Source organism: Sminthopsis crassicaudata, chromosome 2 (genome assembly GCF_048593235.1).
Source record: "Sminthopsis crassicaudata isolate SCR6 chromosome 2, ASM4859323v1, whole genome shotgun sequence".
NCBI lineage: Eukaryota > Metazoa > Chordata > Mammalia > Dasyuromorphia > Dasyuridae > Sminthopsis > Sminthopsis crassicaudata.
In genome coordinates this window covers 336,018,456-336,035,536 of record NC_133618.1, presented here as the reverse complement: position 1 = coordinate 336,035,536, position 17,081 = coordinate 336,018,456, and the positions used below count along the sequence as shown (strand labels likewise).

General features: G+C 37.2%; 1 long non-coding RNA gene across 1 annotated transcript; it reads right to left on the bottom strand.

Moving 5' to 3' along the window:
• Positions 1-1,089: 1,089 nt before the first annotated feature.
• LOC141553488 (uncharacterized) lies at positions 1,090-14,330 on the bottom strand. The gene is made up of 4 exons (XR_012485475.1): positions 14,245-14,330; positions 3,269-3,326; positions 2,379-2,449; positions 1,090-1,984 (listed from the first exon to the last, which is right to left on the bottom strand). It is a non-coding gene; the product is annotated as an uncharacterized LOC141553488 (long non-coding RNA).
• Between the last annotated feature and the right edge of the window lie 2,751 nt (positions 14,331-17,081).

The following is a 17,081-nucleotide window of genomic DNA, read 5'->3' as shown; positions in this document are numbered from 1 at the left end:
TTCCCAGTGTTCCTTCTCTGGGTGTAGTTATTTCTGTCCATCATTGATCAACTGGAAGTGAGTTGGATTTTCTTTATGTTGAAGATATCCACTTCCATGAGAGTAGATATCCACTTCCATCAGAGTACATCTTCATACAGTATTGTTGTTAAAGTGTACAGCGATCTTCTGGTTCTGTTCTTTTCACTCAGCATCAGTTGATGTAAGTCTCTCCAAGCCTCTCTGTATTCCTCCTGCTGGTCATTTCTTACAGAGCAATAATATTCCATAACCTTCATATACCATAATTTACCCAACCATTCTCCAATTGATGGGCATCCATTCAACTTCCAGTTTCTAACTACAACAAACAGAGCTGCTACAAACATTTTGGCACATACAGGTCCCTTTCCCCTCCTCAGTATTTCTTTGGGATATAAGCCCAGTAGTATCACTGCTGGATCAAAGGGTATGCACAGTTTGATAACTTTTTGGGCATAGTTCCAAATTGCTCTCCAGAATGGCTGGATTCTTTCACAACTCCACCAACAATGCATCAGTGTCCCAGTTTTCCCACATCCCCTCCAACATTCATCATTATTTGTTCCTGTCATCTTAGCCAATCTGACAGGTGTGTAGTGGTATCTCAGAGTTGTCTTAATTTGCATTTCAGTAGTGATTTGGAACACTCTTTCATATGAGTGGAAATAGTTTCAATTTCATCATCTAAAAATTGTCTGTTCATATCCCTTGACCATTTATCAATTGGAGAATGGTTTGGTTTCCTATAAATTAGGGTCAGTTCTCTATATATTTTGGAAATGAGACCTTTGTCAGAACCTTTACTTTTAAAAATATTTTCCCAATTTGTTACTTCCCTTCTAATCTTGTTTGCATTAGCATTGTTTGTACAGAAACTTTTTAATTTGATGTAATCAAAATCTTCTATTTTGTGATCAATAATGATCTCTAGTTCTTCTCTGGTCATAAATTCCTTCCTCCTCCACAGGTCTGAGAGGTAGACTATTCTCTGTTTCTCTAATCTATTTATTATCTCATTCTTTATGCCTAAATCATGGACCCATTTTGATCTTATCTTGGTATGTGGTGTTAAGTGTGGATCCATATCTAATTTCTGCCATACTAATTTCCAGTTTTCCCAACAGTTTTTTCCAAATAATGAATTTTTGTCCCTAATGTTGGTATCTTTGGGTTTGTCAAAGATTAGATTGCTATAGATGTACCTTTTTGTCCTTTGTACCTAATCTGTTCCACTGATCTACCATTCTATTTCTTAGCCAGTACCAAATGGATTTGGTGACTGCTGCTATATAATATAGCTTTAGATCAGGTACACTTAGACCACCTTCCTCTGACTTTTTTTTCATTAGTTCCCTTGCAATTCTCGACCTTTTTATTCTTCCATATGAATTTTGTTGTTATTTTTTCTAGGTCATTAAAATAGTTTCTTGGGAGTCTGATTGGTATGATCTGCTATAAAATCTTTATGAGAATCACTTGCACACAAATCAAGAACATTCTCAATGATATTAATAGCAAAGAAAAAAACAGTATTTCACAAGTGATACTTATTGTTACAGTTATAACCCTTGTCATTTTGTAATTAATTAAAAGATGTCATTACACCAAAGATGCAACACAATATCCTACTGATTGTTTGTTATTTACAAAAAACAAAGAAAAATATGTTAGAGAAAAATTCTACTTCATTGGTTCTTCAACAACGTGTTCCATCCACACAACAAAAACGTTCAAAATTTGTTGAAAGATATGGCAACGAAATAATTTTGTTCAATGATACTCGTCCAGATGAAGAAGAAAAAAGGAAGGTGTATCTTCACCAAAGGAAGTTGGCCCTGTGATGGTGAGACGCTACACAGAGCAATTTGAAGAGGAATTGATTTTCGGTGGATAGTGAGGTCTTTCATATGCTTCTATTCAAGGATGACATTGTCCTGGTTGTATCAAGACATTGCAGATCCTCCTGGAAAAGATCAGTAAATCAATAGAGATTGTCCATTAGTGTATAAATCTGAAACAGACAGTATAAGTGGATAATGTGTTGATGATGCTGAGTTGAACAAGAGGAAGTAAGTGGGTTGAATTGCCTTCAGAAAACTGGAAAATTCCTTTAAGGATAGCCAAACTTATCATAGAAACCATAGATTTGTGGATCATAAAATTGAACATTCTCCAAAGAATTAAAAATGAAGAACACACAGAGGGCAACAGAGGGATGAATGGTGGAGGTAAGCATGCTGCAACTGATAACAGTGAGGAAGTCTGAAAAACAGGGAAAAAAAGATGTCTAAAAATGTATGTTAGGACAAGAAGATGGGCTGGTCATGTGGCAAGAATGAAAGATAGAAGATTGATACCTTAATGTTATTCTATCGATGATCTTTTGATGTAAGGACTAGAAGATCTTCATCACATTCCTGGCAATAAACTTATGGGAGATTGCAGACAAAAGTGAGGGAAGATAGGCAAATATGTATGAGTTGTGATCTACATCATTAAATGAAACTTTGAGTAATTGAGTATTGTCTATGGCTCCTATTAATAAAATTAGATTCTTCGTTTTTCTAGTCAGGATTTTAGGACTTTTCATTAATATATTTAAATTCTTAACTTTTTCAAAAATATCCATCCAACAGTCATATTTCAGAAGGACATTTCTGTTAGAAAATGAATTTGCCTTATCTTTTTGATTATCACTTCTTTTTTGAGCTCAAATGCCCTTCTAAGTAAGTATATGAAAGCCAATATGTTTAGCAATACTCTACAGGTCTCTGTTGTTTTGAACCTATGTTGGTACCGTTTTGCTGAGCTTTCCAGGATCACTGATTTCAAGGTCTAAAGGATGATAAAGATATCTCATTCTTATTTTACAGATCAGGAAACTAAAACTGAAAGACATTAAAAGCAGAAACTGGATTCAAGCCTAGCCCCTCTGATTGTAAACCCCTTCTTCTTTTAATTGGAGCATATTTTGATGGTTTTTTTTTTTTTTTTAATTGCGTAGCTTTAACAAAAGTTACCTAGGATCAAGGGTGGACTGGAGCTAGCTTATACTGGTTCACCAAGCATCAATTTTTAAATTTGCATTAATATGTTAGAAATCAGCAAACACTACAAATCAGAGATTGATTGATGATTTTGTTGATTACCGAAACTTAAGAAAATGATAGAGAAAATATTAATAATCAAGATTAAATTCAAAAGTGTATTGTACCCTTTTTGAAAAGCCAATTGTTAAAAAACTTACCAAGATATCTTTGTGGGAGGGGGATAATCTTCTGATGATGAGTGAACCTCTCTGAAATCTGCAAATAAATCAAAGAAAAAAAGAAAATAAGTAAGTACAAAAGCTAGCACAAAAATATTTAGAGTAGGTCTTTTTGTGGTGACAAAGAATAGAAAACTAAGCAGTTAGGGAATAGCTGAACAAATTGTCTATGAATTTAATGGAATATCACTGTGCTGTAAGAAATGATAGAAAGAATGGTCTGAGAGAAACCTAGGAAGACTTGAATGAATTAATGCAGACTGCAGTAAGCAGAACAAGAATAATTTATATAACCACATTTTATTTTTCATTTATTTTTTTTATTACAGCTTTTTATTTACAAGATATATGCATGGGTAATTTTTCAGCATTGACAATTGCAAAACCTTTTGTTCCAACTTTTTCCCTCCTTCCCCCCACTCCCTCTCCCAGATGGCAGGTAGACCAATACATGCATAACCACATTTTAAAGATAAGTTGAAAGTTTTAAGAGCTCTAATTAATGCAATGACAATTCCAGAGGACCAGGTATGAAGCATGCTACCCATCCACTGACAGGCAGGATTCTAAATGCATCTAGAGTCTGGGATCAGTGTGTGTGTGTGTGTGTGTGTGTGTGTGTGTGTGTGTGTGTGAGAGAGAGAGAGAGAGAGAGAGAGAGAGAGAGAGAGAGAGAGAGAGAGAGAGAGAGAGAGAGAGAGAGAGAGATTGAGAGACAGAGACAGACAGAGAGACAGAGATTGAGAGTCAGAGATAGTGATAGAGAGGGGGAAGGGAGGAAGAAGCAAGAGACACAGAGAGACAGATGGGGGGGAGGCAGGAGAGAAAGAGAGATAGACAAAAGCAGAGACAGAGAGTGGGGAGGGAGGAAGGGAGAAGGAAAGAGAGAGACAGACAGACAGACAGAGACAGAGAGAGAGACAGAGATAGACAGAGACAGATGGAGAGAGACCAGGTCCAGGGTGAGGGTGAGTGTGATCTTAAGTGCTGACATGCTAAGTGCTAGGGATACAAATACAAACAAGCTATACAGTCCTTGACCTCAAGGAGATTGCATTCTAGTGGGGGAGAAGGGAGATAACACATAAGGGGAAGCAGGAAAGGGGGCAGGGATGTGGCCTAGATAGACATAGCCATAGCAAGTGGAGCTTTAGAGGCTTGGAACCTAGAAAGTTAAGGTCAAAGCTATCCTCAGAAGGACTGGGAGGGGATGTGTTCCAGGAACTGAGTCCAGTTTCCTCTGGGGAGGGAATTGAAATAATCATCAGATTGGAGACTTTCTTGAGACAAATGCAGGCACACACATACACACACAGGAATAGAGAGGGAGTTTATTATTGGCTAAAAGGATTACATGCTCCAATTACAGGCTTCAACATAATTAAAGAAGAAAGCATTTTGAAAATTGAATATATATATCACCTATATTATGTTACATACTTGTATATAATATAAATTTTATATATATATATATATATATATATATATATATATATATATATATTTAATTATGTGTGGGCGGCAGGGGTGAAAGTTGAAGACAAAAGAACCACAGTCCAATTTCCTGCTTGTGTGTTTCTCTTGTTAATAATAAGATGCTTGGGATCACTTGGAGGATTTCTTCATCTTATCTCTTGTGTGTCGCAAGGGACACATTCCCTCTCCAGAAGGGGAAGAGGAAAGGTAACGAAACAAGGGACCTCATCTTAAGAGCTTTCTCAGCCACCTTCCTGAAGCCGCCAGTGCTCAGGGTCTCTCTTACCAACTGGATACAGTGTGACCCCAGGGTGGGGGAGGCAGGCCACAGAGAATTAGTCCATTGAATCCTCGTGCGGCTTAGCTAAGTCTTGTAACTATCTACTTGATACCTTTCATGAAACAAGGTAACGATTTTCCAGGTGTTAGGTTTTTTAATTCCTTAAAGCTGGGGGCCTTCCCTGATCCCTCAAGTTATTAGAATTCTTGAAATCACTTTGTATCACTTTTAAAGCTTTTGGATCACTCCACATAGTTTATATTTGCTTGTCCCTCCCGGGCTTGTGAATTCCTGGAGGGCACCTACCTTTCCAGTCTTCTTACAGTTTGTTTTGACAGAGGACAAGTAGCAAAGAGATGAGACTGGGGCCGAACAGATACTGCACTCCCACTCCGGCAATTTTGCTGGATGTCCCCTGCCTGAAATGTTCTCTCTTCGCATTGCTACCTCCTGCCTTCCTTCAAGGCCATAATTAAATCCCACCTTCTACTAAAAACCTTTTCCGATTCCCCCTTAATGCTAGTGATTTCTTCTGTTCATTAACCCAATGTTATCCCCTGTATAACATACATACGCCTAGTTATTTGAATGTTGTTTCCCCCAGCAGGCTGCGAACTTGACTGGTTTTTTGCCTTTGTCTATAAGTACTTGGCATACAGTAGGTACTTAATTAATGTTTATTGACTTGATGGGAACATTTTTCCTGGTCTATCTGGGATCTCCCAGTCTTACTAGAACTAAAATTTAATAAGTAATAAATAATAATAATTTAAATAATAATTAATTAAATTAAATTAATAAGCAATAAATAATAATTTAAATTTAATTTAAAAGTTTTAGATTGAAATGAACTGAAAAAATACATGATATACTATATAGTGTGAAGAATCAAGGCTTAGCTCTATTACCTGAACCTTAATTTCCTTCCTATAGAATGGGAATGGGAATACTTGTTCTTCCTATCTCTGAAAGTTTGTTGTAGCAAATATAAAAAATGGTTTGTGACCATAAAGCACTATGTAAAAGAGGGAGAGATAAGAGACAGAAAAGTAGATAGACACATACACACACACACAGAGCTTGATAGAGATAGAGAGAGGGGGGGAGGGAAAGAAGGAAAGAAAAAGAGAAAGAGAGATTCAAGCATTCCTTAAGCTCTCAGTGATTTTGTCTAATGAGGAGGGGAAAAAAAACCAAAAACAAAAAAACACCCTCTCTCTAGGATGCTACCCATTCAAAATCTAGGACAGTTTATTCTGGGTTTCTAGGGGGATTTATGCTTGAGCCAAAATGGGAAGAGTTCACAGTCTCTTACTCACTGGATAGACCTGATGTGGCAGTAAAAGATTTCTCTGAATGCCCCATAGAAGCACATGTGGGATTGATATGTAATTAAGAGCTATAAATGTTTTTTTTGTTTTTTTTTTGTTTGTTTGTTTCCTGGATAAAAGATACTACTATAATATTTTATTATGTACCTACTCAACTTTTTTAAAAAATTGATCCCAGTTCTTTTATGTTTTTCCTTTTGGGGGTCTATATAAACTTTATTATGGTAGATGCTTAGAAGCAATTTTACCATGCTATAAACTATTCCTGAAATTTCAAAGGGTCACAGATTTAGCAGAAGGGACCTCAGTGGTCCAACTACTTCATTTTACAGATGTGCAAAGTGAGGCTCAGAGATGCTAAATAATTTACCATGTCACATGGGTAGGTAGAAAGAAAAAATTCCCTTGAATAAGGAATTCAAACCCAAGACCTTTGATTGCATCTACTGAACTTTTATTCTGCCTTTTCCTTTGTGAATTTTTTTTTTTTTACTAGACACAAATGTCCTCCACATAGGGATTCATAAGATCATAAATTTAATAAATGTGAAAAAGACCTCTAGAAGCCATCTAGTGCAGAACTTCTTAAACTTTTTCCACTTGCAACCCCTTTTTGCCCAAAAAAATTTTTATGCAGTCCCTGTTCTCTTGGAACCTATAACATAAAATAGTCAATACTAATTTTTTAAAAAAAGTTTTTTGATATAATGTTTGACACCACTATAGTAATCCCAAATCCCTTCTCTCCCCTTTTCATTCTATATGACAAATGGTATTTTTAAGAGCGAGAAAAAAATCAACATAATTGATCAATACATTGAAAAAGTCTAAAAATATATGCAATATATAATACCTGCATAACTCCACAAAGGGGTGGGTCCCATATCTCTTCATTTGAGTTCCCTTTGATCTTTATGATTTTGTCACATTTGTTTTTAATTAAAAAAAATTTTTTTGGCGTGTCTGATTTATTTGTTTGGTTTTTTTTTTTTTACATTGTTTTAGTTTTACTGTGTATATTTTATCTCTTGGCTCTGCTCACTTCACTCTGAATTAATTCTTAAAGATCTTCCCAGTCTCCTCTATATTTGTTACACATATCATTTCTTATTCTACTGTAATATTCATTAATTATTCATTAATATTCATTCATTTACCACAATTTGCATAGCCATTTCCCAACTGATAGGGGTCAACACTATTAGCAAACATATTAAGGATCTACAAATAAACAAATATACAGGTAAAAGAATTTTAATCTGATGCAATCACAGAGTATTTGCATTATATATAAATATAGTTGTATGGGGAAGGTGCTTTTCTTTAGCTTTTGACTCAGTTTTGGGGTCTTGATCTGGGTCTGGGTCTCTCTGTCTGCCAGTCTGTCTCTCTGGCTCTGTCTCTTTCTAAAATAGAGATGCTGTTATCTTCTATTAATTTCAGAAGGGAATTGTGGGATTAATATGTAATTAAAAGTTATACTTTTTTATTTTTTTGCTTTTTTCATCTTTGTACACATATTGCCTGCTAGTAAAAATCTTGACAAAGTGTTTGCTTTTGAAGCAACATAGGGGAACACAAGAGAACCCTGTTTCTAATTCCAGAGCCTTCCAGATCATTGAGTCTCAGTGTGAGACACTGATGTTAATTCACTTTGAAAGGAATTTGGGGAGGGTAACCCAGAGATTCTTAAACTTTTTCCATAACTACTCTGAGAATTCCCAGACATATTCCTCCATCTCCTTGCTCTACTTCCCCCTCAATTCTTCTACATAATTTCTTCTCCATCGTCAATCCTATTCCTACCTTTGTGGAGTGAAATTCTTTCTCACTTTTTAGAAGTGGTCAACAATTATAACCTTACTTTAGAAATGATTAGATTCTAGTCTAAGCTAAACTCTTGTGCCAAGCTAAAACTAGGTAGAGGAGAGGAGTGATATGGGGCAAAAATAGATGGGGCATAAATGGTAATAATCATAATCAAGGTAGATAGATATAGAAATTAGAAAAATAGAAAGATAGTCTGTGGTATAGTAAAGAGCTTGCTCTGAATAAGGTTAACATGGCTTAAAGTTATGCTTCTATTCCCTATTTCTCTCTCTATTTTTTTACTAAATTTTTCTTGAGGGTTTTTATTTTCATTAGGGTGGGATATCCATGTTTTTCCCCCCACAACTTGACTTTTATGGAAATGTTTTGCATAATTTTTCACATGTGGTTTCTTAATTGTGGATAAGGATAAGGGAGAGAACCTAGAACTAAAAAATCTTAAAAACAAATTTTGAAAATTGTTTTGAATATAAATGGGGAAAACAATTAATTAACTAAAATGATGTTTTTATATGTTAACTATGTGATACTCACCATATAAGAACAGTTGCCAGTCAGTATTGGTGGGATTTTCCACACCAGCAATTTCAACAGTGATGAAAACACAGGTGAGAATTAATTAATGATTTGAGAAAGAACTAAAATTTACAAAGTGCCTTAAAGTTTACAAAATGCTTTACATGTATTTTCTCATTTGGATACCAGCAAAAGTATTAAGATTCTAATTTTATAGATAAGGAAACTACAGAAATTGAGTGGCTTGCTCATGGACACAAAACTAGAATATATCAGAAGCAAGCACTTGAGCCAAGGTCTTCATTCTGCTCACTACTTCACATTGCCTGCCATGGAAACTCTGCTCAGTTTCCCTGTATCACACAATGGACCTTGACTGGCCTGTTACCCCTTCTGAGAGATACAAACCTGCCATGTGAGAGATATTTGGCAGCTTCCTAATGTGTTAGGCCTGAATTCAAATCTGGTCTAATAAACTGATGGCTGTTTGACTCCTGGGAAAATTACTTCTATTTGTTTTAGTTTCCTCATCTGTGAAATGGGAATAATAATGGCACCTATCCCCCAGAGTTGTTGTGATGATGAAATAAGATGATATTTGTTTAGAAACAAAAGTGTAAAAAATATTTGTACTAAGATAAAGTGCCTGGCACATAGTAGGCACTTAATAAATGCTTGTTTCCCGTCTTCTTTTTAAATATGACCTGTGTCAAAAAAAGGAGACTTCTCAGCCTTGTCACTGGCAAGGAAAACAAAGGGAGGACCCCTCAATAGGCATCACAAAACCCAAGACATTAAAAATTATTCTTCTGAGTCTTGTAAGAGTCCACGCCCTCATTACATGAAACTTCGGGTATGAGTGTTGAATTTGTCTGTTCTTTCAGATGTGAGCTTTGGAAGCCAGCAATTATTTGTTTCTAAAATGGAGGCCTCCATCAAGTGGGTGGTCTTGGCTTTTTTGTTTTGTTTTGTTTTTCCCCTTCCTCCTTTTCTCTTCTGGACTACCAAGAGTCTTGTTTTTTGCTCTCCCAAAAAAGCTTTAGGGGGCTGTGCTTACAGACCAACTTTAAGGTTTTCCCACAAGCCTTGCTGTTAAGGAGGCTCCATTTGCTTCAGAGAAACTTGGGCAACTCCACGGGGAGATTCTGGGTTGCAGCTGTGGCCCCCTCCCTTCTGCAGCAAGCTTTCATCAGTTTTTGTGGGGGTTGAGCATGGCCTGACCTCCAGTCTACAGCGTCTCTCAGGTGGAAAGCTCTGTTCAGCTTGTCTGTGGCTTCAAAGGATTTCCCCTCTTCGAGTTGGAACTGTCATTGATAATGGTTTCCATTTTTGTCAGTGTGTGATCTCCCAGCAGCACCCGGCTTTTCTTTGACAGACGCCTGTTTGTTTGGTTCAGTTTTCTTTGGCCGAACTCAAACCACCTTTTTGGTTGAGAAAGCACATTGACATCTTCTACCAATCAGGCTCCTTTGATTGCTCAGACGTGGCTTTCTAGCTGAGACAAAGGTTACTATTCTAGGAGGATCCATACACCTGGTGAATTCAAATTTATGGATGTAACAAGGCAAAGGAATCCTTAAACCTGGCTATATGTCAGGAGAGAAAAAGATCCTTTCTGAAGAAATAACCTTAAAGGAGAACTACAGCTTTATGCTCTGATTCCTTACAGGAACCTGGTAATTACTGATTTAGCATAGCACCAATTCCAGGACCTATTATTTAGTCCTTAAGGTCAGACATGCAAAGGGACGAGGAATATTGAAAGGGTCGTATTTCTCAAGTAGTTTCATTAATACATGGCTTGTAGGCAGAGGACTGAACCAGATGGTCTTTCAAGGCCTTTCCCCTTTAATTCTATCATCTCTGTGATTTGATGAGAAATGGCTCACCTTGGTTGGTAAAAAATAATCAGCTAATGTGCCAAGTTTAGACCCTAAAGGCAGGGCTTGCTAAGTGAGGGGCCACTGGAGAACTTTCAGGCCCAGATTACCAACCACCATGGCCCCCAAGCCAACCCTAGCTAAGCTGGGCAAAGGGTGATGGTTAAGGCAACCCAATAGAAGAGGTGGCTAAGTTCCCTGCTGTCTCCTCAGGAAGGCCCCCGCTGAGTTTTCTCCTCTGACTTTGGGCCAGCTGTGCTTGCTACTCATTAACACAGATAGGGTTAGGATGCACGCTGCCCTTTTGCTTCCTCATATTTAAAAAGAGGGCGGCCAAGGGCAACAAAAGTTGTCAGAGCAGCATCCTTCTTCCCCACTCTGATAGCAAAGTTGTCTTCCTTCCTTTTGTTCCAACTCAAAACAAATCCTACAGCAGAACAATAACCAAATAACCACAGGAGGAGGCCAGAGGGAATTTATTATGCTCTGTCCTGTGGGCAGAGCCCTGGTTGACATTATCTTGCATAGAGGTCTGCTTGGAAGGAAATCTGACAGGGCCATTGGGGCTGTCTTCCTGATTGCTCTGTCTCTCTGTCCCTGTCCCCAGCGTGCCCTTCCCCACACCCACACTGTATCCTCAGATGGTCTGGGAAGAAGCAAAATCTTGAAATCCCACTATTGCCATAGTGTAGTCAGCCCACGCTAAGCCTTCGTCAAAGAAACGTTTACTGACATCTCATTAAAGTGGCCTAGTTTTCTTTTGTAACGGAGCTTTCTATCTATTTAAAAAATTCTTTACTTTTAAAATAAAACTAATTCCTCTTCTATTGCTAGATAGTTATGGTGTACCATTCCTAGCCCTAGAGGATTGAGAAGGGAAGTTTTCAGAGCTGGAAGGGACTCCAATAGCCACTTAGCCTGACTTATGCCTGAAAAAACAATTCCCAGGTTAATAAATTCAACAAGTGGTGATCCAGCCTCTGCTTAAGGACCTCCAACTCAGAGGCATTTTATTCTATTTAGGGCTAGCTCTAATTGTTACAACATTTTTCCTGACATTAAATTCAAGGTAATATCTTCAAAACTCCCCACCAATGCCTCTAGTTCCACATGTTACCCCAAGGGATCAAATAAAATAAGTCATTTCTTGAGGAATTTTATCCTGTCCTCCTGGAATCTTTTCTTCTACACATCTCTAGTTTCTTCAAATGATCAGTCTATGGCATAGATTGAAGGTTCTTTGCCATGTTGGTTTTCCTCCACTGGAAGCTAAGTCAATCTGTCTCAAGGCAGGGCATCCCTTCTTTCCAGTTTACAGTAGTAGTGGGAGTACATTATGCTGAGTGTGTTTATGCTTCTATGATACCTTTGACAATCTTTCATTATCTTTTCATATAGGTTGAATTAGTGGAGAATGCTTTTTTTAAAATATTAGGATTAGAACACATCCATTATGATCTACATTTGAGTAATGTTGGAAGAATTAAAGTTTTTGAGAAACAACCACTTTGAGTCATCACATGCTTCAAACATTCACTATTGCAGAAAAGCTTTTCTAAACTACAAGTTTGTATTTAGAAAACTGAAATTTTATACACTTGCATCATGCAGGTTAATTATTTCAGGTCTCTAGGCAAATTGCCCTAATGGGACTTTTGTCTTTTATAAGACTGTAGGCAAGTAAGGATGAGAAATTTGATCTATTTTGACCTCTTCCATTCCTTTTCTTCCTATCTAGGAAACCCTGGAAATAGTGATAAGTCCTGACACTTGTGAGCTAAGAACTATCTACTGTCACCTATTTCACTTTGTAAGATGAAGATAGAGACCCACAACAGAATAAAGACAATCAAAGTTAACTAACATCTCAGAATCATGGATTTTGCATTGGAGAGATTTCAGAAGTCATTTACTCAAGTCCTGAATCTGAGCAAAAACACCTTCTAGAGTGAATGCTTGCCTTGGAGTTGGAGACACAAGTTCAAATCTTACCTTAGACACTAACTGGTGCAAGGCACAACCTCTTAGCCTATTTCTTCATTTCTAAGATTAAGATGATAATTACATCCACTTCTTAGAGCGCTTCACAAGCACTTCATAAGCACAAAAAAGGTAATGTAAGTAAATTATTTTATCAAGTTTTTAAATGTTGTATAAATAGAGTAGCCTACTACCACTACCCATTCTACTTTGAAATAGCTCCAACTTTTTTTTTCCTTTTTGTTCTGAAATAGCTCCAGTTATGACCCAAATTGCTGAATCCAGTTTTCTATACTTCCAAACCCTCTGCACTAAATCAAACTGTCCTAAATGTCTCTTCTAACAAGGTAACATGTCATGTTCTTATGTGATGCAAATGTCAAGGCCAAGACAATTCATCCAGAGTTGGTTGTGAACACTTACCTTTAAGTGTTGCAAAATTTCAATTTATCCTCAAAAATAGAAAAGTGTACACACACACACACACATACCCTTCAAAAGAAAACTTGGCTTTTCCTCCCCTATTTTATCGTTTTTTATTTAATTCAGTTGTCGTGAATCTTCTATCCTCCATTACCTCTCAAAGTCTGTCCAACCTCATTTTTGTTGCTTCCATGACACCATCTATCCATTTCATCCTCTGCCATCCCTTTCATATTTGATATTTCCCAACATCAGAGTACTGTCTTCTCACTATGTGGCCAAAGTATCTAAGCTTCAGCTTCAGTTTATCCTGAATTAATTGATTAACTATGTATTTATTATTTTTAAGTAAATATTTATTATTTTAATTAATTATATATAATTTAACTATTATTATTTTATTAATCCTGAATTAAATTTTTTATTGGCAGGTATCAAAGAAATGTTCTTTCTTCTTTTCCCAAGAACCAAACCTCCTGTGTCTAATAGCTGTGGTTGTTATTTGATGTTGTTGTTGTTGTTGTTGTTTTTTCTTCTTTCTAGAAGAGGACTAATGAAATTATGAGGATAATGATTTGCAAGTGAATTGAATTTGAGTGAGGTAGTATTGTGCAAAGTCATCAGTCTCACTCTCTCCTCCAGTCACAAGACTTAAGACAGGACAGTGGAAATGGCCCCAGGATGCAGCCATAGACCTTGGTGCTCTTTTTAGGTCTTTTTTAGGTTTTAGGTATTGTCTAAGACAATACCCATTCAATGATTAAAGGATAGGTAAGAATGGAAGCAAGAGGTGGCCTAATTTGCCTTCTCAAAATAATCAGTCTGGGAACGAAGACCCTTAGTTTCTGGCCAGAAAAGAAAACAATTGCTATTTATAAGTTATTACTGATGGCCAATAAGGAACAAGAAGGGCAAGGGGCTCCTTGCCTGCTATTGCCATTGAGTAATCCAGAAAAACTGTTGTTTCTGGGTTTTGGAGTTTTTGTTTTGCTTTGTTTTTGCCTTGATTTCCCTAATGAATTCAAACTTCAAATTGTATGATTTCTCCCTTTCACCATGGTCTCCAGAAATCATTTATCTGTAAGATTCTCAAATTCCTCATTTTTTTCCCTCTTCTTTCATCCTTCCTGCTTGTTACTTCCCCTTCTATCCCTTTGACACTTCTTGCTGGAAACACTCATAGGCACACAACAAAATGTCAAAAACACTTAACCAAAAAAAAAGTTGAAAGATCCTTACTTTCTTTTCAGAAAGCCTCTTCCAGTTCCTTGAAACCTCCTCCCTCCAGCCACATCTTTTGACCATAAGGATCCTTTTCCTCCAGGTGTTTCCAGATCCTTCCCTGGGGAGAGCAGCCTTAGGCAATCACTGAATACTTCAGCTACCCCACCTGCCCCGGAGGGAATGACTATTCTGGTTTTTGTTTGTTTGTTTGTTGTTTGTTTTTAATCCTCTGGATCAAAGCAATTTAGATGTAAATTATTTTATCTACCAGAATCCACTTTTTAAAAAGAAACTAATTTTCTACTTTCCCTCCAATACACTGTTTCCAACATGGACTCTTACTTTTCTTCATAACATATTATTATAGCTTTTTTTTCCATCTAGGTGTCCTTTATTGTAGGACCTTTCAGTGGCAAAAATGGCACTCCTGAGGAGTGCCACACCTATATCATCTATAAAAGAAAACAAAGACTTCTAAACTCACTCTGTAATCCAGGTTTTTTTTTTTTTTTTTTTGGTGGGGTTTTATTTATTTATTTATTTATTTTTTTTGAGGCTGGGGTTAAATGACTTGCCCAGGGTCACACAGCTAGGAAGTGTTAAGTGTCTGAGACCAGATTTGAACTCGGGTCCTCCTGAATTCAGGGCTGGTGCTCTATCCACCGCACCACCTGTAATCCAGTTCTAAGGGAGTATTGGGGTAGGAATCTATATGACCCTACATAGAACAAGGCCCACTAAGGGAAGTGATTTATTGTCAGGAGAGAGAAAAGTGAGCACCTGCGTTGGGTAAAAGTCAGAAAGTGAAAACAATAAGCTTAAAGTGAAACTCAGTCCAATTTCCTTCTGTTGCAAGATCCTATTTTTGTGGTTCATCTTTCAGCAGTGTCCTTTGTTTGGCATTCAATACCCTTTATAACCCAATTCCTTTCTACTTTCCCAGTTTTATTATTCTTTACCTGCCCTCCCCCACCTTCCCAAGGACTCAGCAATCCAGTGTTGCTAGTCAAATAAGACCCTCTATTTTCTTATTCACTATCTTTTACCCCTGGAATCCTCTCCCTCCCAACTTCACCTCTGGCTTCCTTGACTTTGTTCAAGTCCCACTTCAGAAGCCTATCCTTATCCTTAATTCTAATGCCTTCCCTGTTGATTATTTCCAATATAGCCTGTATAAATTTTGTTTTAACATGGTTGTTTACATGTTGCCATTAGACTGTCGTTTGTACTTCCTTCTCTAAGAGGACCATGGCATTGGGAGGTGATGTCTTGGCATGCAAATGAATTGGATTTATGTGAGGAAGAGTTGTGCAAGGACACCTGCTCCCCTTTCTCCTCCAGAGCCTGTCTGGGTCCAATGGCCAGATAGAGATCAGGATGAGTGGAGATGGCCCTTGACCTTTTTAAGCTCTTTCCCAGGCCTCAGTTTGACTGAGGGAATGCCCAATCAATGATAAAGGCTAGGTACGCCATTACATTTGGAGCTCCTAGAGAGTGAGAATTATTTTTTGCCTTTCCTCCTCATTCTTAGCACAGTTCCTAGAATACATTAGGAGCTTAAGAAGTGCTTACTGACTGACTTCCTTTTCCAGTACATATGTTTAAACGAACCGTCTATGTTGATTCATAGTACATAATTGAGTAGTTTTAATTTATAGATTATAACAATAAAAACAAACCAAGATCCAATCCTTCCTTAAGAAGGGAATTTTTTTGTGGAAAGAAGTGGCATTTCTTTGTATCCTCAACTCAGTAGAGTGGTATTTAATAAATGCTTCTTTGACTTGTTCCAGTTTAAAGGATGAGAGCCTTCATATCCTGAAGGATATAACACCAGATCTGAAATTAGAGAATTGGGATTCAAATTATACATCAACCGTTTAACATAGGTGGTATGCTGTTATCAGATAGAGAACAGAGTCAGGAAGACATGAACTGTGTGTACAAGACCTACTTCTGGCACAAATGGGCTATGTGACCTTGCGTAAGAAATTCAGTTTTTCAACACTCTAAGAAACTCTCTAAGATTATAAATTATAGAAACATTGCTGTTTTCCATTGATTGAGTGATTTCCCTAGAAGAGTTCCTTACATCAATGAAAACACAGGACAAAAACACTTACTCACTGTGAGTGATTCATTTAAACCTTCTAAACCTAAAAAAGGAGAGAGAATTGGATTAAATTATCTTTAAGGTCTTGTTTTAGTCTCTATTCTGTCCAGATTTTGAGCCCTAAAGAGGATGCCTTAGAGCCTGCTTGCAGTTAATGATATAAAGAGTGTGCTCTGGGGAAAAATTATATTTGTACATATGTGTGTATATATATATATATATATATATGTGTGTGTGTGTGTGTGTGTCTGTGTGTGTCTGTGTGTGTCTGTGTGTGTCTGTGTGTCTGTGTCTGTGTCTGTGTGTATCAAGAAGACAAGGAAACTCTTCAAATTTTAAAAATTGTTTATTTCCTCATGAGCTCTTTTTGATCTTGGTGCATTCTTACGAGTAGGTACATGGATTGCTGCACACTATAATCCTGCCGAATGTTTAGCAAGTTATCTTGGTTCCTATTTGTACATATTCAGTAAATTTTAAAAAAATTATTTGCCTTATTGACTCAGTCTCTATAAATCTGGAATATAAATTTGGGGCCAGAGTATACCAGTCTGAAGACACTGGCATGACCAGCCAGATCTGTTGAGTTAGGCTCATGGCTTGCTAGAAGCACAGCTGGAGGAGAGCAGCAAAGGAAGGAAAGATGGAACATTCCAATTCCTGGGGCAGACCAACATGTTTTGTTATTATTTGGTGGCAAAGGAATTGTGGGTTGTGTGGAGATAGGTGGAAAGCCCCC